This window comes from Canis lupus, chromosome 6, assembly GCF_003254725.2.
Source record: "Canis lupus dingo isolate Sandy chromosome 6, ASM325472v2, whole genome shotgun sequence".
Classification (NCBI taxonomy): Eukaryota; Metazoa; Chordata; class Mammalia; order Carnivora; family Canidae; genus Canis; species Canis lupus.
In genome coordinates, this window is record NC_064248.1 from 4,108,190 (window position 1) to 4,118,639 (window position 10,450).

Below are 10,450 nucleotides of genomic sequence, written 5' to 3' on the forward strand. Positions count from 1 at the left end.
GAATCAAATAAAATCAGGGTCCCAGAACCAAGACCAATCAACTCTTCTTTCTGAAAACCCAAGAGCTGCCCTGGCTCCCTATCTTTCTATTGGTTTGGTTGTCCAGCTTTTCATTGGATTCCCTGAAATGTCCCATCATCATCATCACCATCATTATCTACTTAAGCTCACTCAAGTTGTTTTCTACTATTGCAATCAGAGCAAGCTGGAGAAATACACAAATCCATTCTTTAATCCATTTCATCACTATTTTCTGCGTGCCTTGGCTCTGCTGAGTGTCAGCCAGACTCAAAATAGCTCCAGGATCCTTACCAATTAAATCACCCACTGCCCAGGCCCCAGGTTTTCTTGTGTCAGCCCTTTGGCTCTTTCTAAGTTTAGAATCCTTCAGAGCATGTCCAAACAATCAAGGAGGTTGCGTGTCTGAATCCAACATGTTTCAGTGTGGCTGCTATTCTGTTGAATCCACCATGTAGACATATGCAGAATGAGTGAGAATCAAAACAGAGGGCCGATGGTACAAGTTATGATCAAATTAAAGGATTTAAGAAAGACAGCAACAAAAATCATGCAAGTAAGCATAGCACTGAACACAGCATTGCCCTGAAAGGGCAGTGGACTCTCCATGAAATAAAGTTGGGTGTCTGGGACACCTGGCTGGCTCAGTTGGTAGAGCATGTGACTCTTGATCTTGGGGTTGTGAGTTCAAGCCCTATGTTGTGCGTAGATCCTACCTGAAAAAAATAAAATAGAGTTGGTTGGTTGTAATCTAGAAAATGTCTGTGAGACTCATGTTTTGGAACCACTGATCTTCATAAATATCTTTTTTTGCCCACTTAAGCCAAGAAATATGAGATGCATACCCTTTCCTCATAGTAGTTAATTTCCCTTGTTTATTAAGCTGGCAGTAGGCTCAGCAAACCTTGTTCTTTCTGACCCTAAAGCCTATGAGTTCATTCACAATACCAATATTCTTAAAACTTTAGCATGTGTAAGAATCACCCAAAGAGCTTCGAACATTTCTGGTTTGGGGTCCTCCCCCGCAGAGCTTCACATTCAATAGATCTGAGAGCAGCATCCAGGAATATGCATTTTTTGATCAATACAAGGACCACGATTTGAGAAATATCTCAGTACCTTAGCTTGCCCTCAGAAAGGCAGCACTTATGAAGAAAAAAGGAGTTATGTGATAGCCTAACACACTCAGAAACCTTTTACAAATTGGGAGAGGAAATTATACACAGACCAATTTTCCTAAAATAGTACTTGATCTTGCTTTTTGTTTCCTTTCTGAAGATTGAAAGTCTCTTTTCCCCCACCATTTTCTATGGGACTGTGACATTTTTGTCAAAGATTATTATTTCAAATAAAAAAATAAGAAGTATTTCCACTCCCACAGCAGAAATGTGAGAGTGGGATAAAGGTAGTGGCCAAGGCCTCACCAGTGAGGAACAACAGGATCCGATTTGTGCATCCAGCTTTCATCTATCAGAGGGGTTTGCAGCCATTCCAATTTATTTTACAGCGTTTCACACTTTCCGTGGAGAAACGGTATATTATTTCCAGTAAGAATTGGATGCTGGGGATGCAGGCCACATGTAAGCCTCCTCTAGAGATGCTTGGAGGTTTTCTATTTGCCTGGAGCCAGCCTGCTCTGTTTTCCACCCCACTTTTCTTGGAGGGATCAGCCACTGATCAGGCAGGAAATGGGATTTGAAGTGCCATTGATTTACTTGGCTTAGCTTTTTTTTTTCTCTCTCTCTCTTTTCTTCTCTGTGCCCAGGAAAAAAAATATATACACCAGGGAGTCAGGAGTTGTATAGGTTTATCTGAAAGAGTTGCTGAGGTTGAGGCAATGTAACAAATTAAAGAGATAAAAAGACAGTCTTCAACAATATGGATGACTTATAGTAACTGTTCCCTTTTGGATGTCTTTGCTCCAATTAATACTTTCTACAGCCTTAAGGTAAGATTATAAAGTAGGTAATAAGATCCTTTAAATCCTACTGTTTTGAAAGAATCCTTATTGTCTAATTCCCTTGGATTTTCTGTAATGCTTTCAAGAGGTTTCAAAGCCAAAGTTCCAGAATTAGAGGGCTTCCTCCCCTTCGGTCTGGGAGATAAGTAAAAATAATTGATTCTTCAGGGTCCTTAATTTGTCAGGATTGCAAGCAGAATCCTAAAAGATTGGGGTCCATTTGTTACATAAATGTTTCTGGGATGAAAAAAGCTGAAGGCAGAGTAGGATTTGAGTCAGGTAGAGGAAAATTCTTAGGATTATTCACATGTGTCTATGCTCAAAATTTTAAATGGGTCTTACGCACATTAATAAAAGTATTTTTACAAAGCTCCAGCACTGCCAGTCTGGATGCTAGGCAGGCCACTTCATACTCTGGCCTCCTTATCATTTCTGTTGGATCCAACATTGAATCTGGAACCAGTGGCTTGGAAGTTAAGTTCTGGCTCTGCTCTGGACCACATGATGCTGGAGGAGTTGTTCACCCTTTGTTAAGGGGAGTTTCTCCAAGTTTAGAATGGGAAAAAGAATGCCCATATTAGAGGGCTACTGTTTACCTATGCACCCAATGGCTGTCATCCTTGAGGCCGTTCCTCTATTCCTTCATTCATCCTTAAGCCCCAAGCATGTACAGGGCTCTCAGGTATAACAGCGACTGAGCCACCAGGTCCAGCTTTAAGAAGCTCAAAGATGAATGAGTTGACGTGTAAGTGAACAGCCAATTATGACATAAAGAGTTCAGATTTCTGAGAGAGGTAACAATTGGGGGCACAGGCAGCACAAGGTCACCTAATGCAGCCTGCGAGGGGCGGAGTGGGGGTGTTTGCGGAACATAGTGTTGGTTGCCAGCCCAATACCGTCCTCTTTTTCTAGCAGACTTGATTCTGTTCCTGTAATCTGTGCTTCACTAATCCAATCATGGTAATCCCTCTCTTGCTGCTGATTGATTTAGGCATGGGTTTGTTACACAATGCTGGTCACTGAGAATTGAGAAGGTCTAATAGAGGATTCGGAGAAATGTTTTCCCACTCTTAAAGGGAGGCGTACATGCACTTACACACACACACACGGAGGGAGGGAGCCTTTTTCTTCCTCCGGGTGTTTGCTGTGACCTTGTGTTTTGCCTGAACCTGTAGCAGCAAACTGACCACCAAGAGGCTGAGAAAAGAGGTGAAGGATAGTAGAGCAGAAAGATGGAAAAACAGGTGTCTTTGATGCCCTTATAGAGCAGCTGAATTCACCAAACGGAGAGAACTCCTTTATCTCCAGACTTCCTGTTTTGTGAGATAACACTTCTTTGTTCTATTTTAAGTCAGTTGAGTCAAGGTTTCTGTGATTTCAGCTAAAAGAGTCCTGGCTGGTGATGCTGTGGTTGGTTTCTGAAGAAGTGGGGATACTCAGGGATGAGAGAGGGGAACGCTATCCTGGGCGAAGGGAGGCATACAGGTAAAGGCTCTGTGGCTTTGGAAAAGAACCCAACTCACTGAAGAAACAGAAAATAAATTCTTTAATTAAAAATTTTATGTGAGGGAGAGCAAAAGATGAGCCTCGAAAGATGGACAGGGTCTAGGTTAAGAAAGTGATTGTCTGTCTTCGTAACAAAGAAGTAACTTCTCTTTGTGGAACTATGAAGAATTGTACACAAGCATGGAGTCCCTTCTGGCACTGATGATCATCTCCAAGTCAGGCCACGGGGTTGCGCAGCTCTGTGGAAATGTTCACCTATATATTCCATGTGTGTGCCAGTCCCATGAGCATAGCACATCCTGGGTTTTGCCGGGCTAGAGTGTGAAGAGTTGCCCCCACCATTCTTTTTTTTTTTTTTTAAGATTTTATTTATTTATTCATGAAAGACATACAGAGAGAGGCAGAGACATAGGCAGAGGGAGAAGCTCTCTGCAGGGAGCCCAATGCGGGACTCTATCCCAGGACCCCGGAGTCACGACCTGAGCCAAAGGCAGACACTCAACCACTTAGCCACCCAGGTGCCCCTGCCCCCATACAGCAGCCTTAGACCCCATGAGAGATTCTGAGATGAGAGGTGGTCCTCGATGTAGTGGCTATCATGACAGTTCCAGGGGCCACTTCTTGCTAGCCTCGTCCTTCACTCTGGTCAGTGCTCAGCCAACCCCAGAAAGTTAATTGAGGCCATGTTCCCATAGCACATCCTTTTAACTCCCAAGGCCTCAATTCCTGTGATTTGCTAGAAACTAATAATGAGTGTGCACACATCATTACATCCAAATCCACAAAAAGGTAAATACTGCTTTCATTTATGACAAGGCAATCACACTCTGGTCCAGGATGCTAGATGCAGATGAGCTAGGTCCACTGCTCTTACAGAAAGATCTTAGCTTCCACTCTATTATTTGAATTTGGGGAAAAAATCAAAATGCTTTTCATGTTCTGTCTTTATGCTTCTGCCTGTTTTCAGAAATGGGAAATCTATATTTTTGTCCTTTGATGAATGAGACTCTGATGGTAGTGACCATTTTCTTATTTGGGAGATGTGTGTGAAGGCAAGGCACACAGATAGGCTGATTTCCATGAGGTACTTTTAGTCCACTATGGGACAAAAGTGGGTGTTAAGGGGATCATAAATAACCCTCTTAATTCTGAGAAGGTTGAATCCTGATGATGATGGAAAGCAGTGCCAGAAAGTACAAAGATCTGCCGTTAACTGGATTGAAGACAAATCACTTCACATTTCTGAGTTTGTGAGTGCATTCTGGGAAACAGCAGCTTCTGGAGTCCTGAAGTGAATAGGGCCAACCCGGGAGCAAAATGGCGGTCCCAAGACCATCCCCCTCTAACCCCCAAGGTGGTCCATTTGAGACCTTTCAGCTGTTACCAAACAGCAAAGCCACTTCATCTTCATGGCTTGGACCACTTGGCCAGCTGCCTGTCTAGCCTGTGACCAAAAGGGTTGTTGACAGCTGTGGTCAGGCACAAAGTACCCTGCTCTGTAAAAAGAGGTTGTGGAAATGGAGGTAGGGTTTTCAGACTGTTCAGAGACCTTTATCTGGTCACTTTGCCGTTATTGCTCCCCTCTCTCCACAAGTTCAGCTGATCCTCATGATTTGTAGATTCCGTATTTGGAAATTCGCCTACGCATTAGTATTTACTTGTGACCCCAAAATAAATACTTATGAACCCCTGACAGTCATAGACATGTGCAAAGTGGTGAAAACTTGAGTTGCCTGCTACACACATTTCCAACTAAGTTCAAATAAGATGACCCTTGGCCTTCGTGTTTTAGCTCTCATGTTGTAAGCAAGTGTCCTTTTCCCCATCTATCTGGTGCCACTTTGCGCGTGTGTGTGTTTGTGTTTTTTGTTGGTGGTTTCCTTGACGTCCAAGCAGAATGCTAAAGATGTCTAGGGTTTTGTTGGTGATTTCCTTGACCTCCAAGCAGAATGCTAAAAATGTCTAGGGTTCTTCTAAGTGCAAGAAGGCCGTGATGTGCCTTAAGAAGAAAATATGTATGTTAGATAAGCCTTGTTTAGGCATGAGTTATAGTGCCATTGGCCATGAGTTCAATGTGAATGAATCAACAGTATATATTAAACGTGCTTCTTCAAACAGAAACACACATAAAACAAGGTTATGTATTGATTATTTGATGAAAATGTTGCAACCAGAGGTTCACAGGCACTGAACCCTGTTTTCCCTTAGGAGTTATGGTTTACTATTTAATTCAGTATTCACTAATTCAGTGTTCACAGAGAGTTTAGAGCATAATAAACTGTATGGACTGTATGTTTTTTGTTACTTTGTATGTTTCTGTTACTTTACCATAGGAATGTTCTGTTCATGTGGAATCTCTGAGTTTCTAGAGCAGTCTTTTTGAGAAGACCCAGGATGAGAGGTGACCCAGCCTCTGCTTGGTTAATTCTGATGGGGTGCTTATTATTATTATTATTATTATTATTATTATTATTATTATTATTTTAGAGAGGGAGAGGGCAAGTGGGAAGTGGGGGAAAGGCAGAGGGAGAGGGAGAGAAAGAGAATCCCAAGCAGGCTCCACTCCACATGGAGCCCAAGGTGGGGCTTGATCTCATGACCCTGAGATCATGACCTGAGCTGAATCAAGAGTTGGATGCTTAACTGACTGAGCTACCCAGGCACCCCTGAGAGGGCGCTCATTTTTATAGAATGATATTAGCACTGATAATTAGAAAATACTGTCTTATATAGAGCCAAAAAATCTCTTTGAAACTGTTCCTCTTACTCCTAATTCTGCTTTCTGGGGCCTCATGGGTTAATTTGGCTTTGCTGTCTAATATATTACATCCTACAAATATTCAAGATGGTGTCCTTCTTCTTCCTTCTGTCTCTTTTCTCTTCCAACTCTGTATTCTTCTTCTTCCTTCCCATCTTACCTCTTCTTGACTCCTAGACTCTGGCTTTTTATATCTACTCCTTATTCTGAGCCCATCACCTCCCTACTCTCTCATCTGTTCCATGTGTGACATGGCTCTGTTCATTGCCCATTGTTCAAAAGTGTAGAGCGCAATCACTTTTCCATCTTGGTTGCATCCAAATATACCTTAAATTCCCCATCAAGCCTCACTTTAATGTATTTGTAGTTGCCTTTCCTATTCAAATATGTCACTTGATTCCATTTACTAATTCATGTGAAGTTGGTGCCATTTAAACCAAACTCTTTTAAATATACCTGCTTCGGAAATGGGCCACCCATACCCTCAGGGCTGAAGAATGACTATGATAACTGTGGAAATTATCTGTGCTCATAAGGGATCAGCTGTGGCATTTTTATGCTCTGGTTACATGTGTAAGATTATTGAGACTGGGTTCCCATTAATGAGGTACTATTTATAATTTTCCAAAAAAAAAAAAAAAAGCTCTAAAATTGTTATTTAAATTCCACTTAGTTGGGCAGCCCAGGTGGCTCAGTGGTTTAGCACTGCCTTCGGCCCAGGGCATGACCCTGGAGACCCGGGATCAAGTCCCATGTTGGGCTCCCTGCATGGAGCCTGCTTCTCCCTCTGCCTGTGTCTCTGTCTCTCTGTCTCTCTGTCTCTGTCTCTCTCTCTCTCTCTCTCTGTGTCTCTCATGAATAAATAACTAAAATCTTAAGAAAAAAATTCCACTTAGTTAACATACAATGTGATGTTAGTTTCAGGTGTGCAGTATAGTGATTCAACATTTCCATTCAACACCCAGTGCTCATTAGGACATGTGCCCTCCTTAATCCCTCTCCATCTATTTCACTCATCCTGCCACCCTGTCCCCTCTGGTGACCATCCGTGTGTTCTGTACTTAAGAGTCTGTTTCTTGGTTTGAAAAAAACCCCATAATTATTCAATATTTGTATGTAGAACAAAATGATTGCTACAATAAATCCAGTTAACAAAAAAAATAGCTCTAAAAAAAGGAATTTTGTTATGGAATGAGGTATGTAAAGAAGGCTTCCTTGTGTTGTTCAAGAAAGGAGGGATTATTTAGAATGGATATGTGTGCATGTGTATATGTCACTAAAGGGATTACCGAGCTGAGGGTAGGGAGAAGGATTAGAAGGTATGACATATAACAGCAGATTGAAAGAATACCAAATGTGTATTATGGGCTCTCCCTTACTCCACATGATATTTCATTGCAGCTTCCACTGAATAATTCAAGACTAGAATTTAACCGATATCTTACCTAGAAAGGTTTATGAATGGGATAAAATAGAATTAGAAGCCTTGATCCCACCGGGGACTATGTATTCTCATTCATAATCATCAGAATTGTTCTTTCTGTTTAAAACAAGAAGGAGAACAAGAAGGAAGACGTGGATGGGGGAAAAAACTCACTTATCAAGACTGAAAGAAACATGGCAAAATCAAATAATTAGACTATGCCTCAAAACTAGCACATTATTAGATTTTTGCCTTAGGAGTTTGTCCTTCTATCTTTCTAGATGCTGGGACTCATATGTCAGTAAGTCCTCAAATACATGGTAGTGAGTATTTCACATCCAGGGAACTAGGAACTACACTGAATATGTAATTTCTGAACCCAATAGCTGTCTGAGGGCTGCCCTGTCTTCATACTAAATGACAAGAAGCCAACTTCTCAGCAGCACCGATACAATCTGTTTATCCCATACTCCGGTGGGACAGCTCCCCTGTCAACCTGACTGGCTGGAAGCATATTCTTTGCCTGCAGAAGCAGAAATGAAGTGGGACTGAAGAGCAACTGTTCTAGTCAATCAAACAATAAGGAGGAGTGTTCTATGAGTACCTGGGTGGCTCAGTCTTTTAAGCATCCAACTCTTGGTTTCAGCTCAAGTCATGATCTCAGGGCCCTGGAATGGAGCCCCCGAGTTGGGCTCTACTCTCAGCGTGGAGTCTGCTTGAAATTCTCTCTCTCTTTCTCCCTCTGCCCCTCCCCCCCTGCTCATGCACACACACTCTCCCTCTCTCAGAAAATAAGTAGATTTATCTCTACAAAAAAGAAGTGTTCTAAACCTTCTGGTGAAAAATAATAATTAATTGTGTACCTGATTCAAACTCCCTCTCTTCTCTCCTACTGAATTCCAAGCTCTTGTATTCATTCATTTTTTTCCTCCCACTCATTTCTTAATTCCTTGGTTGATTGATCAGTTTGTCCACTCAATTTTCAGAACCGTTTATTGGTATTGCATTGTTCCTAGTCCTCTTAAAAATTCTGGGTGCACTTACATCCTTGGGTGCAGGTTTCTGTGTTTGGCTCTGAGTGTATGTTGGAAAATTGAAAGAGGTGAAGACATTTGCAAATTAATAGCCACTTAATGGTAGCCACTTAATGGTAGGATGACAGAAATAATTCAGCTAATTATTCAGATAATTCAAATTATCACTTGATAATTGAATTGTGGTTTGTCTGTTTTTTTTTTTTTTTTTTGGTGGGGACAGAGAATAGGTAGTTTGCATAGAGGAAAGCAGAAAAGTTTTATTTTTTAATATTTTTTTGATGGTCACAAATCAGAGAAAAATTTTTATTGCTATCGTTCAAGGTAATGTGTTGTAAAAGATTTCATACTGGCTTATTTCAGACCAAAACATTTGCTTACTCTGGTCCAGGGCATAACATGGCAATAAGTTTGTTGTCTAGAACACTTGTCTATGATGAGAATTTATTAACAGTTGTAAGATTTTATTGGTATTACATTCCAACTGTGTAATGTGATCTACAGCCCATATTTCTCTCTTATGTATATAATTGCTCATATTTATGGGGCCGAGCTAATGAGTAGCTCACCAATCCAAGGGGTCAGTCCTCTCTTGATGGCCTTTGGATTAATTCACAAACATTTGTTTCCCAGCCCCTGTGCACCATAGGATTGTACACTTGATGCCAGCAACCGGCCGTTTATTTCTTCCTCTACTGGTGCTCTTCACAGAGCCTACCATATGCCTCTGCCATGCAAAGTCTAGAAACTTTAAGAGTGAATTTCAATGGACACCCAGCTCAGCCCCAGTCTAGGCTCATCTGCTCTCTCTGTCTTCTTTCTCTCTCACCCACTCATTTCTCTTCCCTTCTCTACCTCCTTGTTCTTTTTTTTGTCTTTATCTCTTTCCTTTCTTCATATATAGATGCTGACAATGGAATTACCCCTCATACATTGCTTTATTGCCTTTTAAGAATGAGCTTGGTTGCCCTTAAAATGTACCAAAGGAGACATCTCGAATGCACTTTCCTTTGACATTTACGAACTTTGCTTGTATCAAGTCCCTATGAATAGATGAGTATTGAACCCCTAGGAATCCTCTTCCTGAGGAACACTTAGCAGATACTCTACAGGCGATCCAGGTGCCGAATTCCTATAATAAGTTGCCTGAAAGCCCACCAGATGTTAAGGCATCTTTCCTCAGGTTTCTACTAATTGTGAAGAAAAATTAGTCGGTTGACAAGTGTGCAGGTGTATGAGCCAGGCAAGCTTAATGTCAGGGGTGGCACATTAGGATGTAATTTCTCATGGAGATAGGAACACGGATGTGTGTATTTTCACTTTCAGATCAAAAGAACTGAACTGTGGGTTTTTCTAAAGACAAAAGCATTCTAAAATGGGACATTTGCCAACTAATGTTTTGTGGAAATAGGAAGAAAAAAAATCCGGAGGGAAGCTATGGAGGAATAGAATAGATGTCAGTTGTAAAAATGTGCCAAGTAAATCTAAGCCTTGCAAGGTAATACTCTCCCAGGCGCATGGCACTGAGTGACCAAATGATAAGGAATCCTAGACTAACACTGGGTTCAGGACAGGACAGAAGTTCAAAGTTGCCCAAAGTCAGATTAGGCAGGCATCTGGAGAGTTTGTTTACAATCAGATAGGAGAGAAATGATCAGGTGAAGTTAGCATGGATTAACCAAGAACATGTTGGGTAATTTCCCTTTACTAGCACTAGCTGTAGACCAGTGGGAAAAAGAAAGGATACACAA

At 41.4% G+C, this 10,450-nt stretch overlaps 1 long non-coding RNA gene across 1 annotated transcript; it reads right to left on the reverse strand.

Annotated features, from left to right (window-relative positions):
- Positions 1 to 211: 211 nt before the first annotated feature.
- On the reverse strand, positions 212 to 2,712 carry LOC112646116 (uncharacterized). The gene is made up of 2 exons (XR_003127474.3): positions 2,575 to 2,712; positions 212 to 734 (listed from the first exon to the last, which is right to left on the reverse strand). It is a non-coding gene; the product is annotated as an uncharacterized LOC112646116 (long non-coding RNA).
- Between the last annotated feature and the right edge of the window lie 7,738 nt (positions 2,713 to 10,450).